Raw genomic sequence first — 17400 nt, 5'->3', positions numbered from 1 at the left:
AATGATACAATTTGCAAATAGGAAAAAAGAAATCCACAGAAGAAAACAACCCCTTAAAAAGTAGAACTGGCCAAATGGAAAAGAAGGTACAAAAGCCAACTGAAGAAAATAATTCCTTAAAAATTAGAATTGGGCAAGTAGAAGCTAATGACTGTATGAAAAATCAAGAATCAGTCAAACAAAATTGAAAGTGTTAAAAAAAATAGGAGAAAACATAAAATACCTCATTGGAAAAACAACTGCCTTAGAAAATAGATCCAGGATAGATAATTTAAAATTTATTGGCCTACCTGAAAGCCATGATTCCCTACCCTGTTACATTTGCCTCATGGGGTTCTATTCTTACTGTACATTCACAAATAGAAGCCAATTTAGTTTTCCCTATTAACATCTTCATTTCTGCTTTTCTTGAAGGTTCTAAACCTGTAAAAATGTACCTAAAGGCAATGAATTCTGGGAATTGTTTAATAACTGTCTGAACAATCACAACAGAAACAATAACCAATGTGTGCCAGGCACTGTGCTAAGTTCTTTTAAAAATATCACACCACAGGTTGTAAATTTAAGCCTCTGGGCCAAATCTAGTCCACCACTTGTTTTTTTTTTTGGCACGTAAGGTAAGAATGGTTTTTGCACATTTTTTTCAATGGTCTAGACAATCAACAGAACAATTAAGTAAGCCCTAACTTGTAACATTTGTCTACTTCTGAGATATAAATGTTCACACTGAAAATTTGACAAGCAGCTATTGTCCTGGTATATTAGTTAGTCCTAGCACATTTGTGCATGGTAATCTGCCATTGCCTGCAATGCTAAAGAAGCCTCAAAGTCAAGGCTCTCCAAGGCTGGTAAGCCAGAAGTAGAAGGCCATGCAAATTCAGGAAAGACAGAGAACAGTCTTTGTGGTTTAGGTGATGTGGCTGAACTAGAGTTCAACGTTTTGAAGAAATAAGGTTTTATTGGGTTCAAGGTCATAAAGGATGTTTGGCTGAGTATAGAGGATAAGGAATGTTTCAAATTTGCTACTCCCATGTTACACATGCACTCCATAGGGGAATCTCTTTTCAGAAGACAGGGTTACCAGCACAATGTCATGCACTTCTGGAGAACCACTAGATAAACCCCTGCTCAGTTTCAACAAGTATTGTGAAGCTTTAAGATCATTACAGAGTGACCCATAGTAGACCATCAGAGAGAAGCATGTTCTAATGGGTAGGGCTAAATGGAATGTGGTTTTGCAATACGAAATGCATGGCATCAAAATAACCCTATTGGATTATTAATATATATTATAATTAATTAATAATATGTACTGTAATATAATTGATGATCAATTTCTATAATTAATTATAATCTATTATATATATGTATATATATATTAATGATACATAACATTTAAATAGCCCTATAAGGCTTTCAAAATAATTTGCATTTATTATTTCATCTAATCCTTGCCATAACTCTGTGAGATAGGTGCTATTATTGTTCTCATTATTTTGATGAGAGTTTAGGTAACTTGACTAAGTGCACATTGCTAATAAGTGTCAGAGACAGGATTTGAACCAAAGTCTTCCTGACCACAAATCTAGCAATCTTATCTACTATCCCTTTCCTTCTTCTCAAGATGATGCTGTCAAAACTATGAAGCTTTTCTAAGCCCAGGTCTGGAATATTGGTTAATGTTAGTAAAGACTAATACAAAAGCCAGAACAGCATATTTGACACGCTTTGGACTCTAGGTTTATAGAAAGATCTCCTTAGTAAAGAAGTTAAACACAGTTGAATATTGCTAGGGTTGCTCCCTCCCACCACTTGGCTTATTTGTTCATAGTCAAGGAAGTCAGTATGGCCCTTCAGTATCAGATATTGTTGGCACTGTTACACACACAGGTATAGCTTAAATCATTGACAGACTCAGAATTCTATCATAATGGCTGGTGGTAGAAAAGGCCAGGCCAAGAAAGATAAAGATCAAGGGTCCATGTAGATTTACAAGTTCAGGCAAAAGCTGGAAGCATGAAAATGGAATAAATCCTAGGGAAAGGTAGATAGTCATGTGAGAATGAAAGCAGGCATGAAAATTGATTAGTCCTTAGAATAAAGGACAAGTGGGATGCAAATGCTATTAGTGAGGTCCCAAGCTAAGTCAAGACCCAAAGCGTTCATCCAAGTTAGGGTGGAGCAGACACTTAATCCTGTCTTAAACTGCAAGTAATTATCACAAGTCTGGACAGACATTTAGATGACCCAAAATCAAATGTCAAGAACCAATTAATGGAATTGTTGTGTGCAATCTGGTTCCTTTAGATATTGCTTACCTAGACGGAAAAAGTGATGACAAGGAAACTGGGGAACAAGGTCAGAACCCAGCTGAAAATATGACACAGAAGTCAGAGTAGGGCTAACAGTGTCTCAGGCTCGGAGCTACTGCCATGGAGATCCTCAAACCTTCTCTGCCTAAGATCAAGATTGGTTCCAGAATTTGGGTTAAAAGTGTGCAAAAAGATGGGAATTATGTTAACTAGATTCCTGTGCCAAGGTTGAAGGGCTTTGGGAGGAAAGGGGAAGGGAGACCATTATGCTATTTATTTTCTCTATGCAATACCTAAGTGATTTTTTTCTATTCGTAGCTTTAATATTCCTCATTTTAAATCCTGTTTGCCAATCAATCTGAAAGGCTTACATATCCACCTATAATTAGTAGATGTGGTTATTAAACAGATAGTATTTTTTACCTGCTTAGAGACTATCCTCTCCAATCAGAAACTATCCAGAGAGTAGAATGACTTTGTTTTTGTAAGTTGCATGCTAACCATCTTTCTCATATTATTTAATTCTGACTTTCTGACTGTCTCTGTGTCTCTTGTCTTTCTGTCTCTGTTTATCTGCGTGGCTTTCTCTAGCTAGACTTCAAAGTCTAAGTACAGATATTCTCCTCCTGATCCTATTTCCAAATTTCACAAGAACCTCATGATCAAATTTCTAACCCAATGCCAAGTTTCTAGGAATCTGGAAATGTTTACAAATGATATGCTAAAGTCCAAAAGTTTTTAAATGAATTTTGAATGTTTTTTTCCAAAATTGTTTTTGTTATAAATGTTCATTTTGGCAGCAGCAAAAATCTATGAGCAAAAGGTGACAAAGAAGTTTTAAAAGTTTCACTTTACTGTTGTAATCATTTTCCAAAACTGAAGTCTCTGAGTTTATTCAATCTGCAGGTCACTTTTAATAATGCTGTCCTTCACTCCTGCCCTAACCAAGGTTTTCCCCATGAATCATTAGAATTTGGCTTTTGAATTCCACTCTCTCTCACACACACACAATCTCTCTGTTCACCTGCAAACACTAGAGCTAATAAAACCTCAAAGTATAGGATAGGTGGGGCGGCTAGGTGGTGCAGGGAGATAGAGCATTATACTGGGGAAACCATATAAACAAATAAGTGCAAATTATACAGAGAAGAAAAAGAAAGTAATTTCTGGATAGGGGTTGACACTTACAACTAGTGAAATCAGAAACAAAAAAGCCTATTTTGATTTTTTAACTGTGTCTTGAAGAAAGCTATGTGTTCCAAGGGGTACAGATAAGGATGGATAGTATTCCATAGGTGGCACAGTGGATAAAGTAATGGCCCTGGAGTGAGGAGGACCTGAGTTTGAATCCAGCCTCAAACCAGACACTTGATCCTAGCTGTGTGACCCTGGGCAAGTCACTTAACCCTAATTGCTTAAAACAGCAACAACAACAAAATGATAGTATTCCAGGCACCGAGGACACAACCTGTGCAAAGGCATAGAGATGGAAGATGGAGAGTATCAAGAGGACCATTTGGGCTTGAATGAAACTAGGTTGGCTGGTCTTGTTGTTGTTCAGTCATTTCAGTCATGTCTGACTCCTCATGACCTTATTTGTTTTCTTGGCAAAGATAGTGGAGTGGTTTGCCATTACCTTCTCCTGCTCATTTTACATGTGAGGAAACTGAAGCAAACAGGATTAAGTGACTTGCTCGGGATCACACAGCTAGTTAATGTCTGAGGCCAGATTTAAACTCAGGACATCCTGACTCCAGGCCTGTCACTCTGTACACTGTGTCACCTAGCTTCCCCATGTGTGATGGCTAATGTGTTATATATTTGGAAAAATGGTTGAAACAAAACCTTTGTGTAGCATTGGTTCTCTATGAATTTCAATAATCCTAGCTTTTGAAAAATTATTTCTTTCTCCTTACCCCTGTGTCTCTGTTCTCCCTTTTAAATGTTAAACCTGAGGTGATAGCTCAAATTTATGAAATCAACATTAATCGATACCATTCTTAATGTGGTGGCAATGGACCCACCCAGTACTAAAGAAAAAATTCTCATCTCATCAGGGAATTAACTTTGTCAAGGAGAATTTTACACTTTATTAAGGAAACAGATCAAAGAATATTAGATTAAGGGGTGCTTCCGGTGGAGCCAAGATGGCAGAATAGAGAAAACACTGAGCTGAGCTCTCCTAATATTCTTCTCTAAACAACTTTAAAATAATACCTCAAATTGAATTCTAGAGTGACAGAGCCACCACAAGTGATAGTAAAACATTCTTCTAGTCCAAAGCAACATAGATCAGAGAGATATGTGACTATGGGGTAGAGGATGACCTGGTGGTACTAAGCGGTAGTGACAGAAGCAGCAGCAGCAGCTTCAGGAGCACTCACATCAGTGAGAGCAAGAGGACCTGGTAACCGGTCAAAAAAGAAATTATAGGGTACCCTTGTGTTAGCACTGGACACAAGACTAGACACTTTTTGGCAATTCTGTTGCCTATACCCACTTCTGGGTCATCGTTCAAGGGCAGTGAGGGACACTTTTGTTCAACAGGGAGTGCAAGCCCTGAGGGGCAGTGTCACTTCAAGTACCAAGGGATAACAGGCTCTGAGGAACAGTGTGGTTTCCAGTTCAAAGGAAGGAGAGGGCCTAAAATGCAGTATTGATGGCAATCTCAAGCAATCAGGGGCCCTTCCTGGGGAAGAATTAGAGTACTGATCAAGAAAGCAGTGATGAAATCTCTTCCCAAATAATAACACCTTTAAAACCTTTAAAATCACAGAACTAGTTCTGAAAACAGCAGTGCAAAAAAGCCTCAAGCTTGAGGCAGCACACCTCTAACCACCCCATGACAAGAATAGAGCCCAATACTAGCATATAGTTCCAAATCAAAATGCTGAGTAGAAAAATGAGCAAACAATAATAAAAAAAAAAAGAATGTGACCATAAAAAGCTACTATTGTGACAAGGAAGAACAAGACACAAACTCATAAGGAGACAATGACATCATAACAGCTACAGGCAAAACCAAAAAGAAAAAAAAAGTGAATTGGACACAAACCAACAATAATTCCTGGAAGAGCTAAAAATGATTTTCAAAATCAAATGAGTGGTAGGAAGAAAATTAGGTAAAAAAAAGAAAGGAAGAAAATTATGAAAAAGCAATTAAAACCTTGGTAAAAGAGGCGCAAAGAATACTGAAGAAAATAACACCTTAAAAACAGAATTGATCAAATTGAAAAGGAGGTACAAATTTCACTGAAGAAAATAATTCCTTAAAAATTAGAAGTGGGAAGTGGAAGCTAATGACTCCATGAGACATCAAGAAACAATAAAAACAAAATCAAATGAATGAAAAAAAAATAGAAGATAACAATAAATATCTCATAGGAAAAACAAATGACTTGGAAAATACATCCAGGAGAGAGAATTCAAGAATTATTAGACTACCTGAAATTCATGATCAGAGAAAGAGCCTAGACGTTATATTTTAAGAAATTATCATGGAAAACTGAACCAATATTCTAGAATCATAGAGTAAAGTAGAAATTGAAAGACTCAACCAATCACTTGATCTGTAGGAGATCCCCAAAATGAAAATTCCCAAGAATATTATAGCACAATTATAAAGCTCTCAGGTCAAAGAGAAAATACTACATGCAGTCAGAAAGAAACCATTCAAATACCATGAAGTCACAATTATAATCATAAATATGAGAATCATACATACATACATATGAGGTAGTAGTTTCCACATTAAAAGAACTGAGGGCTTAGAATATGATATTCTGGAAGGCAAAAGAGCTGGCCTTACAATGAAGAATAACCTACCCAGAAAAAATGGGTCCTAATCCTTCAAGGGGAAGAAAATGGCTAATCAATGAAAGAGAGGACTTTCAAGCCTTTCTGCTGAGAAGACAAGAACTGATTAGAAAATTTGACTTTTAAATACAAAACTCAAGAGAAGCAAGCATAAAAAGATAAATATGAAAGAGAAATCCTAAGGAACTCAATAAGGTTAGACTGTTTACTTTTCTGCAAGAAAAGATAATACATGTATCTTTTAAGAACTGTTTTATCATTAGGACTATTAGAAGGATAGTGCATATACAGAGGGTGCAGGAATGAGTCAATTATGTTGGGATGATGTGAAGAAAAATTGGATAGGTGAGAAAGAGGGATGTCCTTGTAGAAAGGTGAAGGAGAGGAAAAAATAAGGGAAATTATCTCATTGTAAAAGAGATGCAAAAGAAAGAGCTTTTATAGTGAAGAAGAAAATGATGATGATGATGATGGTAATGTGTGTGTGTGTGTGTGTGTGTGGTGTCAGACAATGTTTGAACCTTATTAATATCTAGATTCAACAATGAAAAACACACATTCTGAACTGTTAATAGAAATCTTTATTACCTAACAGGCAAGAAAGAGGGGGAGGGGATAAGAGAAACTGCAGGTGATAAAATAGAGGTCAGATAAAAGGAGCCAGAAGCAAAAAAGAATTGAGAAAAGAGACAGCATTAGAAGAGAGAGAGAGAAGGATAAACTGAAGAAAACAGTATGAAGGGAAATGCACAGCTAGTAATCATAACTCTGAATGTGAATGGGTTGAACTTACCAATAAAATGGAAGTGAATAGTAGAACGTATAAAAACCAAAATCCAACAACATACTACTTATAAGAAACATACTTTCAACAGAGACACACACACACATGTAGAATTAAAATAAGAGGCTTTCAAAAAATCTATCATGGTTAAGCTGAAGTAAAAGAAGCAGGGGTAGGAATCATGATCTCAAACAAAGCAAAAGCAAAAATAGACCTAACTAAATGAGATAAATGGGAAAACTGTATATTGCAAAAAGAACCATAGACAATAAAGTAATATCAATACTAGACATATGTGCACCAAATGGAATAGCACCCAAATTATTTCTTTAAAATTTTTGAAAATTTGCTCTGAAAAATTTTGAGTTCAAATTTGGAATTATGCCCAAAGGGCTGCAAAAATGTGCATGCCCTTTGATCCAGCACTAGCACGTCTAGGGCTATATCCCAAAGAGATCAAACAAATGGAAAAAGGACCCACATGTACAAAGACATTCATAGCAGCTCTTTTTGTGGTGGCAAAGAATCGGAAATTGAGAGGATGCCCATCAATTGGGGAATGACTGAACAAGTTGTGGTATATGAATGTGATGGAATATCCTTGTGCTATAAGAAATGATGAACAGGCTGACTTCAGAAAAACCTGGAAAGACTTCTATGGTCTGATGCTGAGTGAAGTGAGCAGAACCAAGAGGACTTTGTACACAATAACAGCCACATTATGCAATGACTAAGATTGTTAAACTGAACCCTTCTCAGCATTACAAGGATCTGAGACATTTCCAGAGGCTTCGGGATGGAAAATGCTGTCCACATCCAAAGAAAGAACTATAGAAGTCTAATTGCTATCACTTACTTTTACCTTCTGTTCAGTTTTGTTTCATCTTCCTGATGGTTCCTCCTATTGGTTTTAATTTTTGCTTACAACTTCACTAATGTGAAAATATGTTTAATAGGAATGTAAATGTAAAGCCTATATCAGGTTGTGCACCATCTGCGGAGGGTTAGGGGAGGAAGGGGGAGAAAAAATTTCAACTCAAAAGTGTATGGAAGTGAGTGTTCATAAATCAAAATAAATTAATAAAATAAAAAAAAGAAAAAAATTGAGTTCCAAATTCTCTACCATCCTCCCTTAGCTATGCCTCCTTGAGAAGGCAAACAATTTGATATAGATTATACATGTACAGTCAAGGAAAACATATATACTTATTATCCAAATTGTGCAAGAAAACACAGATTAAAAAAATAAAGTATAATGATATATGCTTCAATCTGCATTCAGACTCCATCAGTTCTTTGTCTGGAGGTTCAAAGCCTTTTTCATTGTAAGTCCTCCAGAATTGTCTTGGATTAATGTGTTGCTGAGGATAGTTAAGTTATTCATAGTAGATCATATTACAACATTGCTGTTATTGTGTACCATGATCTCCTAGTTCTGCTCACTTTGTTTTGAATTGGTTCATATGAGTCTTCCCAGGTTTTTTGAAAACAACCTGTTCATGATTTCTTATAGAAAAATAGTACTCCATTACAATCATGTACTACTTATTCAGCCATTCATCAAGTGATGGGCATTCCCTTGATTTCCAATTTTTTGCCACCACAAAAACAGTTGCTATAATTATTTTTGTAAATATAGGACCTTTTGCTTTTTAAAACCTCTTTGGGCTTAAGACCTAGAAGTGGTATTGCTGGGTCAAAGGGTATGCCCAGTTATATAGCCCTCTGGTTGTAATTCCAAATTGCGCTCCTGAATGGATGAATCTGTTCACAATTCATCAGCAGTGCATTAGCCTCCCAATTTTTCTATGCCCCCTCAACATTTGTCATTTTCCTTTTCTGTTCTATTAGCCAATCTGATAGGTGAGGTGTTACCTCAGAGTTGTTTAAATTTGCATTTCTCTAATCTAGGGTTGGGGAACCTGCACCCTTAAGGCCAAATGTGGCCCTATAAGTCCTCAAATGTAGCCTTTTAACTGAATCTGAACTTCACAGAACAAACCCTTAGCCTTTTATTAAGGGAATTTGGTTGCTAAAGTTTGGATTTAGTCAAAGGGCTGCACTTGAGGACTTACAAGGCCAGCTGCAAGTTCTCCACCCCTACTCTAATTAATAGTGATTTATATAAATTTTTCATATGACTGAAGATAGCTTTGATTTCTTCTGAAATCTACTTGTTTATATCCTTTAACTATTTATCAGTTGGAGAATGCATCATATTCTTATAAATTTGACTTAATTATCTATATATTTGAGAGATGAGATCTTAACCAGAAATTTACTCTAAAATTTTCCACCAGTTTTCTGCTTTCCTTCTAATATGGGCCACATTGGTTTTATTGGTGCAAAATCTTTTTTATTCAATATATTTAAAATTATCCATTTTTATATCCCTTAATGCTCTGTAACTCTTCTTCACTAAAAAAAATAGTTTCCTTATTCATTTATAGTACAGATAAAATATTTCATGTTCCCCTAATTTGTCTGTAATGTCATCTTTTATGTATAAATCATTTATTCATTTTGATCTTATTTTGGTAAATTGTGTGAGATATTGGTTTATACCTAGTTCTGCCAAACTGTTTTCCAGTTTTCCCAGCAATTTTTGTCATTGAATTCTTACCATAAAAGCTTAGAACTTTTTGTTTATTACTTTAAAATAATAACAAAATTCATCCAGAAGAGCAAAAGGTCAAGGATGTCAAGGGAATCAATGAAAAAAAAAATAAAGAAAGGTGGCCTAATAGTACTAGAGTTCAAACTATATTACCAAGTAGTAATAATCAAAATAATCTGGTATTGGCTAAGAAATAGATTGGTGGATCAGTGGAACGGATTAGGTATGCCACACACAGTAGTAAATGACCATAGTAATCTAATGTTTTATAAACCCAAAGATCAAAGCTTTCTGTCAATATTTGACAGAAATTGCGGGAAAACTGGAAAACAGTTTGGCGGAAACACTGTACATTGTAATAGTCCTATTGTAAGGATGACCGACAATGTAAGACTCATCTACTAAGATGAAGAAAATGAAAATATCAATGACAATTCCAAAAGATTCATGATGAAAAAATTCTATCCAACTCCAGAGAGAGAACTAATACACTCTGAATGCAGACTAAAGCAAATTTTAAAAAAAGTCTTTATTTTTAATTTTTTAAAATTTTGTTTATGTTTTCTTTCTGATATGGAAATTTATTTTATGTGATTTAACATGTATTATTGATATCAGATTACTTTGCTTTATAAGGAGAGAACTAGGGCAAGAGGGAAAGTGATAATTTAGAACTCAAATTTTTTTTAAAAGATTGCTTAAATTTTTTTACATGTAATTTGGAAATATTCAATGAAATAAATAAAAACAATTTTTTAAAAATGCTTGGTCATGGAGCAGCTAGGTGGTGCAGTAGATAGAGCACCAGCCCTGGAGTCAGGAGGACCTGAGTTGAAATCCGGCCTCAAACACATAACACTTACTAGCTCTGTGACCTTGGGCAAGTCACTTCACCTCATTGCCTAGCCAAAAACAAAGAAACAAACAAACAAACCAAAAACTAGGTCAAAGTCCTCATCAATGAGTGGCAAAAAGGAACCAGGACAATTCCAAAGTGCTCCAATTATAACTACTTTGAAACTTCTAAAGAATAATAGGAGAAACAACGACACAAAATGCAAATATAATAAAAGAAATTCCATATCCATCAGAAAGCAGCATCTTTTGTATTCCTTTGTCAGAGAAATATTGTATAGGAATTTAAATTATTTTCCTTCAAACAAAATATCATTTTTTCCCCCTTTTTTCTCAGTGGCTGAGGTATCACTTTTCAAAATCTCATTTCTTATTGGTAATATTTGATTCTGAAAGTAAATTTTCATGTCATGAAAATGGGGTTGAATTGGCTTAGAATATTAACATTAACATATATTGACCCTGTATTTCAGATAGTTATTTTCCCTCTTTCCTTCTATTCTCTTCCCTGTATGTTTTGTCTGATCTGTGTTTCTAGTTCTTAAGTTCTTTTTTGATGGCTGAAGTGCTGGAAATGAGCGTTTGATAAGTCAATTCTACTTTTTTTGTCTAGCTAAAGTATCCTATAATAATATCAATATGTGTTATTAACCAAACTATATTCCACAGGTAAGTATATCAGAAAAGATAAATTTGAAGCCAGAATGTAAGAAATGATAAAGAAACATAGTATCAACATGATTAACAATTAATCTAGGTTCCACAAGAAAGTGTATCAGAAAAGAAATACATTAGAAAGCTACAGTTAAAGAAATATGATGAACTTCTGTTCTTCCTCCTTTCCTTCCTCCTTTCCTTCCTCCTTTCCCTCCTCCTTTCCTTCCTCCCTTCCTCTCTTTCTTTCTTTCTTTCTTTCTTTCTTTCTTTCTTTCTTTCTTTCTTTCTTTCTTTCTTTCTGTTCTCTTAGACAGAGAAGCCTTACGTATTGTACTGACTCTAAGACTTCACACATTCCTATAGCCCTGGATTACCCAATAGCTTCGCCATTAGAAAGCCTTGGCTTGCGTTACTTGCTTTGAAGCCTACCTACATCTTGCCCTATATCTCTGCACACAACCCTACTCACCTACCCACACACATACAGAGGTTTCTTCTTTAACTAGATTCAGAGAATTGCAAAAGTTAAGCAGCATCCACTTGTTCCCTTTTTCTTCAGTCATCAAGTCTTAATTTGACAACTGTTAGGTTTTTACATCAAGCATCTTAATCTTTTTGTTGTTGCTGTTGTTATAGATACCTTTGGCAGCCTGCTGAAGCCTATGGACACTTTCTAAGAATAATGTTGCTTAGTCCATAAAGTTAACTGTGGAGGATTACAAATAAAACTGCTTATATTGAAATATGATTATTAAAATATATTTTTAAAAACTTTAGAGATTCCAGGTTAAGAGCCCCTGGTAAAATCTATTAATCTCTGAATATACCAGCTTATTCTCATGCAATTTCAGTTAGCTGCTTCTTTTCCTGGCTAAAATAAGAAAAAAAATGTTCCTTGTATTCTCAGACTTCAAACCTAAAAATAAAGATACTGAAAGGTCAGTTTGCAGAAATTAGCTTCTCTTCTGGAAAGTATCAGGAGAGATTGGTTTGATATCATGCAGTCTTCTCTGTCTTACTCATATGTCCACAGAGATTAAGGTACACTTTTTTCCTTTTGATTATTAAATCTGATCAAAATTAACCTCCTAGCTCCCAACCTAGCCTTACACTAGAACTTCTTACTGGATAATTCCACCAAGTACATCGCCATCATTATAATCCTTAAAGTTTATGGAAAGCCTTCTTCACAATACCCTTGTGTGCCTCTATCACTTGCTGCCTGTCTAATCCATGGCAAGACAATTACTCACTCTGGGTCTTGGTTTCCTTATCTATAAAATGAGAAGATTGGATGAGATGAATGAAAAAAAATGAATGAATGTAAAAGTACTTACTAGGTACTAAATACTGCTAATGCTTGGGATATGATCATCTTTACAGCACAAGACTTAAAATCTTGTGATCCTAATTAGCTAGTGGAAGTCTTATGCACACTTAAAAGATTAGGAAATTGAAGGTCATTGAGCTGACTTTCAATTGGTAGTTTGACAAAGATCTTGTTTTCTATCTTCTGAACCCATTTATTGGAACTCGAAGTATTGAACACATCATAGCAATTCATCATCCCATGGGTATAACAGGAATTTCACACCTTGACTTCTATTTTGTCCAGGCTCAGTTATTTGAGAATTAATTTTTGTATAAGGAACTGCAAGGTGCCCATTCAGAGAATTCTATGAAAAAAGGGAACTCAGTTACCTGTTGGCCTCACAAGTGGGGGAAAAAATTACAAAGAAGTAAATAACAACTAAAATCACTAACAGTCAGTGAAAAAGTGGAAAGTTAAATTTAGGATTCCAGTTTAGATGACAATGTCTCCTGTCATTGCTGTATTAATACAATTGACTTGATTTCTTCTCAGTTTTTAAATAAGGGTAACCCTAAACTCATGGCTCATTAAATAGCATATGAAGTGATACACAGTAAACATTAGGAAAGTTTATTTTCTGTTACTCATAGTGATGAATTGCAGTTTGAAAGACTGCAGAATTCTAGCATCATCATTCCCTAGACAGTGGATCTGCTATAAATGTGCACTGTGACCTTGGGCCTAAGTTTCCTCAACCTGTAATATAAAAGGATGAGACAAGGTGATCTGGAATATGTCTGAAAACCATCAGCTGGGGTGCTGATGAAATTGAAATGGCATATAAGGATTGGTTTTAGGAACTTGGAATGCTTAGCATCAAGTAGACAATATGTTATATTGGTGATAGTTGGGTGATGACAGGGAGGGTAACGGTGATAGTTTTGGTTTATTTGAAAAACTCTGAGTTAGACATATAATTCTTGGCTCCAGAGGGAAGAGCAAGGAACAATGGCAGGAGTGGTAAATAAATTTAGGAAATGCTTCCTAACACTACCAGCAATCCAAGAACGGAATGTTAAACCTTAGAGAGAGAAAAGGCATGGGTGGGGGCAGTAGTATTAACAATCGATTATCTCTGGAAACCTTCACCCTTGTGAGATTTATTCTACAAAGGATTCCTATTCAGATATAGGCTGGACTAGATGGCTTTAGAATCCTTTCCAATTTTAGGATTCTTTATCTTTATGGCCTCTTCTAGTTCTAATGATCAGTAGGTATGGCTGTTGCTATTTACTTGTGCCTGACTCTTTGTGACCCCATTTGGGATTTCCTTGACAGAAATACTACAGTGATTTGTTATATCTTTCTCTAGCTCATTTTACAGATGTGAGAACTAAGGCAAATAGGGTTAATTGACTTACCCAGGGTCACACAGCTGGTTAATGTCTGAGCCTGGATTTGAATTCATAAAGATGAGTCTTCCTCACTTCAGATCCAGCACTCTATCCACAGTGCCAACTAGTAGCTGTAATAAATAGGTATAGGGATCCAGAACAAAAAGCATCACTTAAATGTTCCCATGGCTTTCAATAAACCTAAAGCAAATGTAGAGAGTGTTTTCTTGAGAGACAGGCCATATATCCACAACATGGAGAAACTATTTTTAGACTTTTCAGGTTCTGAGAATAACATCACGTAAATCATTTATCAACCTAAAGCAAATGTAGAGTGTTCTTTTGAGAGAGAGGTCATATATCTACAACATGAACAAATTGTTTTTAGACTTTTCAGGTTCTGGGAATAGCATCCTATCAATCATTTATCACTTACTTACAGGGCAAACTGACAGCCTTTTGAAGCATCCAACTTAATTGTATTTTTCAAAATGCTAGATTTGGGAAATTATAGCCACTTGCTTAATCTGGCGACGGCTTCAAGCATTCATTCAGTCCTCGAAGTTCAGCACTCTTGGTCATAGGCCTTGAGAGTAATCAGCCAACAACTTGTGTTTCTTCCAACAACACAAATTTGGTAATTGTAGGCAATAGTCAGATGTTCTTGTCACTAGTCACATCTCTCTAAGTTTGCTTGGGATTTCCTTAGTTAATCATTTTGGATCTATTTGGTGCCTTCACTTGAAACTATACCAATGTCCAGTTTATCTGTAATATGTCAAATCAGCAAGCAATAAGAGAAGATTTAGTCATATTTATTTTATTGGCTGAACTAAATTGATCTGCCTGATTAGTCAGCAATCATATTGAGGGAACCACAAAGATTAGACATGCCTAGGTGTAGTATCAGGTATGACCCTCCCCAACCCCCCAAAAAAGTGTAGAGTGAAGAAAGTAGATCATGAGCAGAACAGTGTTAACATAGCATCATTTGAAATATTAATTTTTTTTATTAGATAATTGGGTAGCTAAGCCTAAAAGGAGGATTCTTTAGCCTTAATAATCTGGTTTCATTGAGTATTCATAGTGATTTAGTTGGCAGCTGTTCTGTTGTTGTATAGAAACAAGCATAAATGTTTGAAAGGTAATTTGGGGTGGCCAGTCAATGTAGCAGAATAGAAGAGGGGAGTGAAGCTCAGTTCTCCCTCACTACTGGTGCAAAAAGACCTTAAAAACATTACCAGGTGGGTGCTTATTATGAAATTCAAAAAAAAAACACAGTGCATATTTTTTCTTGCCCAAATTTATATAGGGAGACATGGAAGGAAGTCAGCTGGCAACCAGGGATGGGCCCTTGCCAAGAAGGCGTTTTCCAGAGTCTGCCAATGAGAATGTAATGAGGGTCTAGACTGGCACCAGGCATGAAAAAGCCTTGGACCCAACTCTTAGGGTCCTGATTCTATGTAGGGAGCAGGAAAAGATGCCACCTGGCAGCTCTAGCATTTGTACTCCAAAATTGAGTTCTAGATCCAACACAGACTGAAAAGAATTCCTGCACCTTGGAGGTAGTATGGAAAATAGTGGTTATTGGTCTAAGGCTTTTTACTCACCAAGGGGCAAATGCATAATTGAACAGCAACTGTATGGCATTAACCCTGTGAGAATATCAGGGCCTCAAATCCATCCTCCAGACCAATCTGAACTCTGCAGCAGAATTATCAGAGCAAGAATCTCAGACCAAAAGAAAATTGTCAGTTACATCTCTTTGAACCCACAGAGCCTTATAGTTAGCTCTTGAGAGTTGATTTCAGCAGAAAGTTAGTAGAACTCCAACCAAGAGCAAGCCCACAGTTATATTGTCAGCCCCAGATCCAAGTAAGGAGCTTGTAAAGCTCAGACCATGAAGGCAGACCATAGATCAGACAGACTTGGGCACAATTAAAGCTTACCTATCCCCAGCCTGAGTTGGCTCTGAGATCTTTGAAGATGAGAACACTCATCAGGACAAGGCAAAAAATATGAAATAAAGTCAGAAGACTGAAAAAAAATAGAAGAAAATGTAAGACATCTATTTAAATCAATTGACTTGGAAACATATCAAGAACAGATAATTTAAATATTATGGAATTACCTGAAAGTTTTGAAAAGATATAGTTCAAGGTCTCTTGACAACATAATTACAATGCTGTCATTAGGTTATGCATTCTCATTATGTCACCAATTCTATTTCTTTTTTTTTGTTTATGCATCTTCCTGATGGCATCCTTTATACTGCTCCTTCTATACAATTACATATACTGTGTTCTACGTATACGTGTAGAACCCTATTAACTCTCACTATATACTTTTCTACTGCTTTTTGAGTGACACTTAGATTTTTAAAAGTGCATTAATTCCATCACTCAAAACCAGTCTTCATTGGTAATAGAATATTGATATCTTGAAGTTAGATCTTTGCTTCATGAAGAAAGATGATGGTATCACTAAAAGCACTCTAAAATTTCTCAAATTCCAATGTTATCTTACTCCATTCAAAACTTTTGTCATTTTTTATTTGCAGTGTCTGTCCAAGATATCATTCCTTCATTAAGAAATATTGCACATAATCTCTCACCATTGTTCTCCATAATATGCTACAGATGAGTTTAATCCTAAACCAGTATTTCTGTTGGCTGCCATAAACTTCTGCTTGGCATGGAAATCAAGCATTTACTTATTGTAACTTCTTTTGCTTTCTCATTGTGCTGATTGATTTGCATAAATTAAAGGTTTTTTTTTAAGATATAATGTTTGGTAATCTCTAATCTTTATTCTACTGGTTTTAAGCATCAATAACTTGTTTAAATAGATCATGTCCAAAATAGTCTTAACTGTATACAACAAGTTCATAATTTTTTATTTGTTTTAGTTTAGTATTAATATCAATTAAAAATAATTAAATTTTTAGTTTATTGTGAACTTGATGAAAATATAAAACATTTAAATAAATAAAAAAGATATAAAAGGTTTGCATACAGCTCAATTTCTGTTATAGTCTCCTTTTTATTATGCAGTTTATTATTTTTAACAATTATATGTGTCATGTATGTGAAATTTAACAAGGTAGAAACAAAGTAGGAACAACAAATTTGTTTCTCTTCCCTTCTGTATTTTTTTTGTTTTTGCCTATGCAAACATTATAAATAATGTTTAATTTATAATCCTTCTTCATCTTTATTACTACTCATTGACCTACAATTTTACCTCCTCTATCCTGCTAGAAAACATGCTTTCATAATAAATTTTATCATCCTTAAAGCAATCCACATATTGGCTATATCTGAGAATGCATAACTCATTCTGTATTTCTAGTTCATTCCCTGTATGTCAGGAAGTAGGGGGTTTCATCCTTAGTCTTTTCTGGTAGTGATTCTTTAATTCTTTGCAATTATATCCCCAGGACCTAGAACAGTCCCTGACACATGATAAATCCTTAATAAATACTTTTGGAATCAGTTAATTTGACTTGACTTAAGGCAAGCTGCTTCTGTTAGGCGGATAAACCGATGAGAGCTTATGGAAAAGGTGGTCTAAGACCTAAATGATAGGATCATAAAATTTTGAACTAGAAGGAACCTTGGAATCCATCAAGTCCAACATCCTCATTTTATAGA

Source organism: Phascolarctos cinereus, unplaced genomic scaffold (assembly GCF_003287225.1).
Source record: "Phascolarctos cinereus isolate Bilbo 61053 unplaced genomic scaffold, phaCin_HiC Scaffold_5;HRSCAF=322, whole genome shotgun sequence".
NCBI classification, from domain to species: domain Eukaryota; kingdom Metazoa; phylum Chordata; class Mammalia; order Diprotodontia; family Phascolarctidae; genus Phascolarctos; species Phascolarctos cinereus.
Note: the sequence above shows the minus strand (reverse complement) of the source record.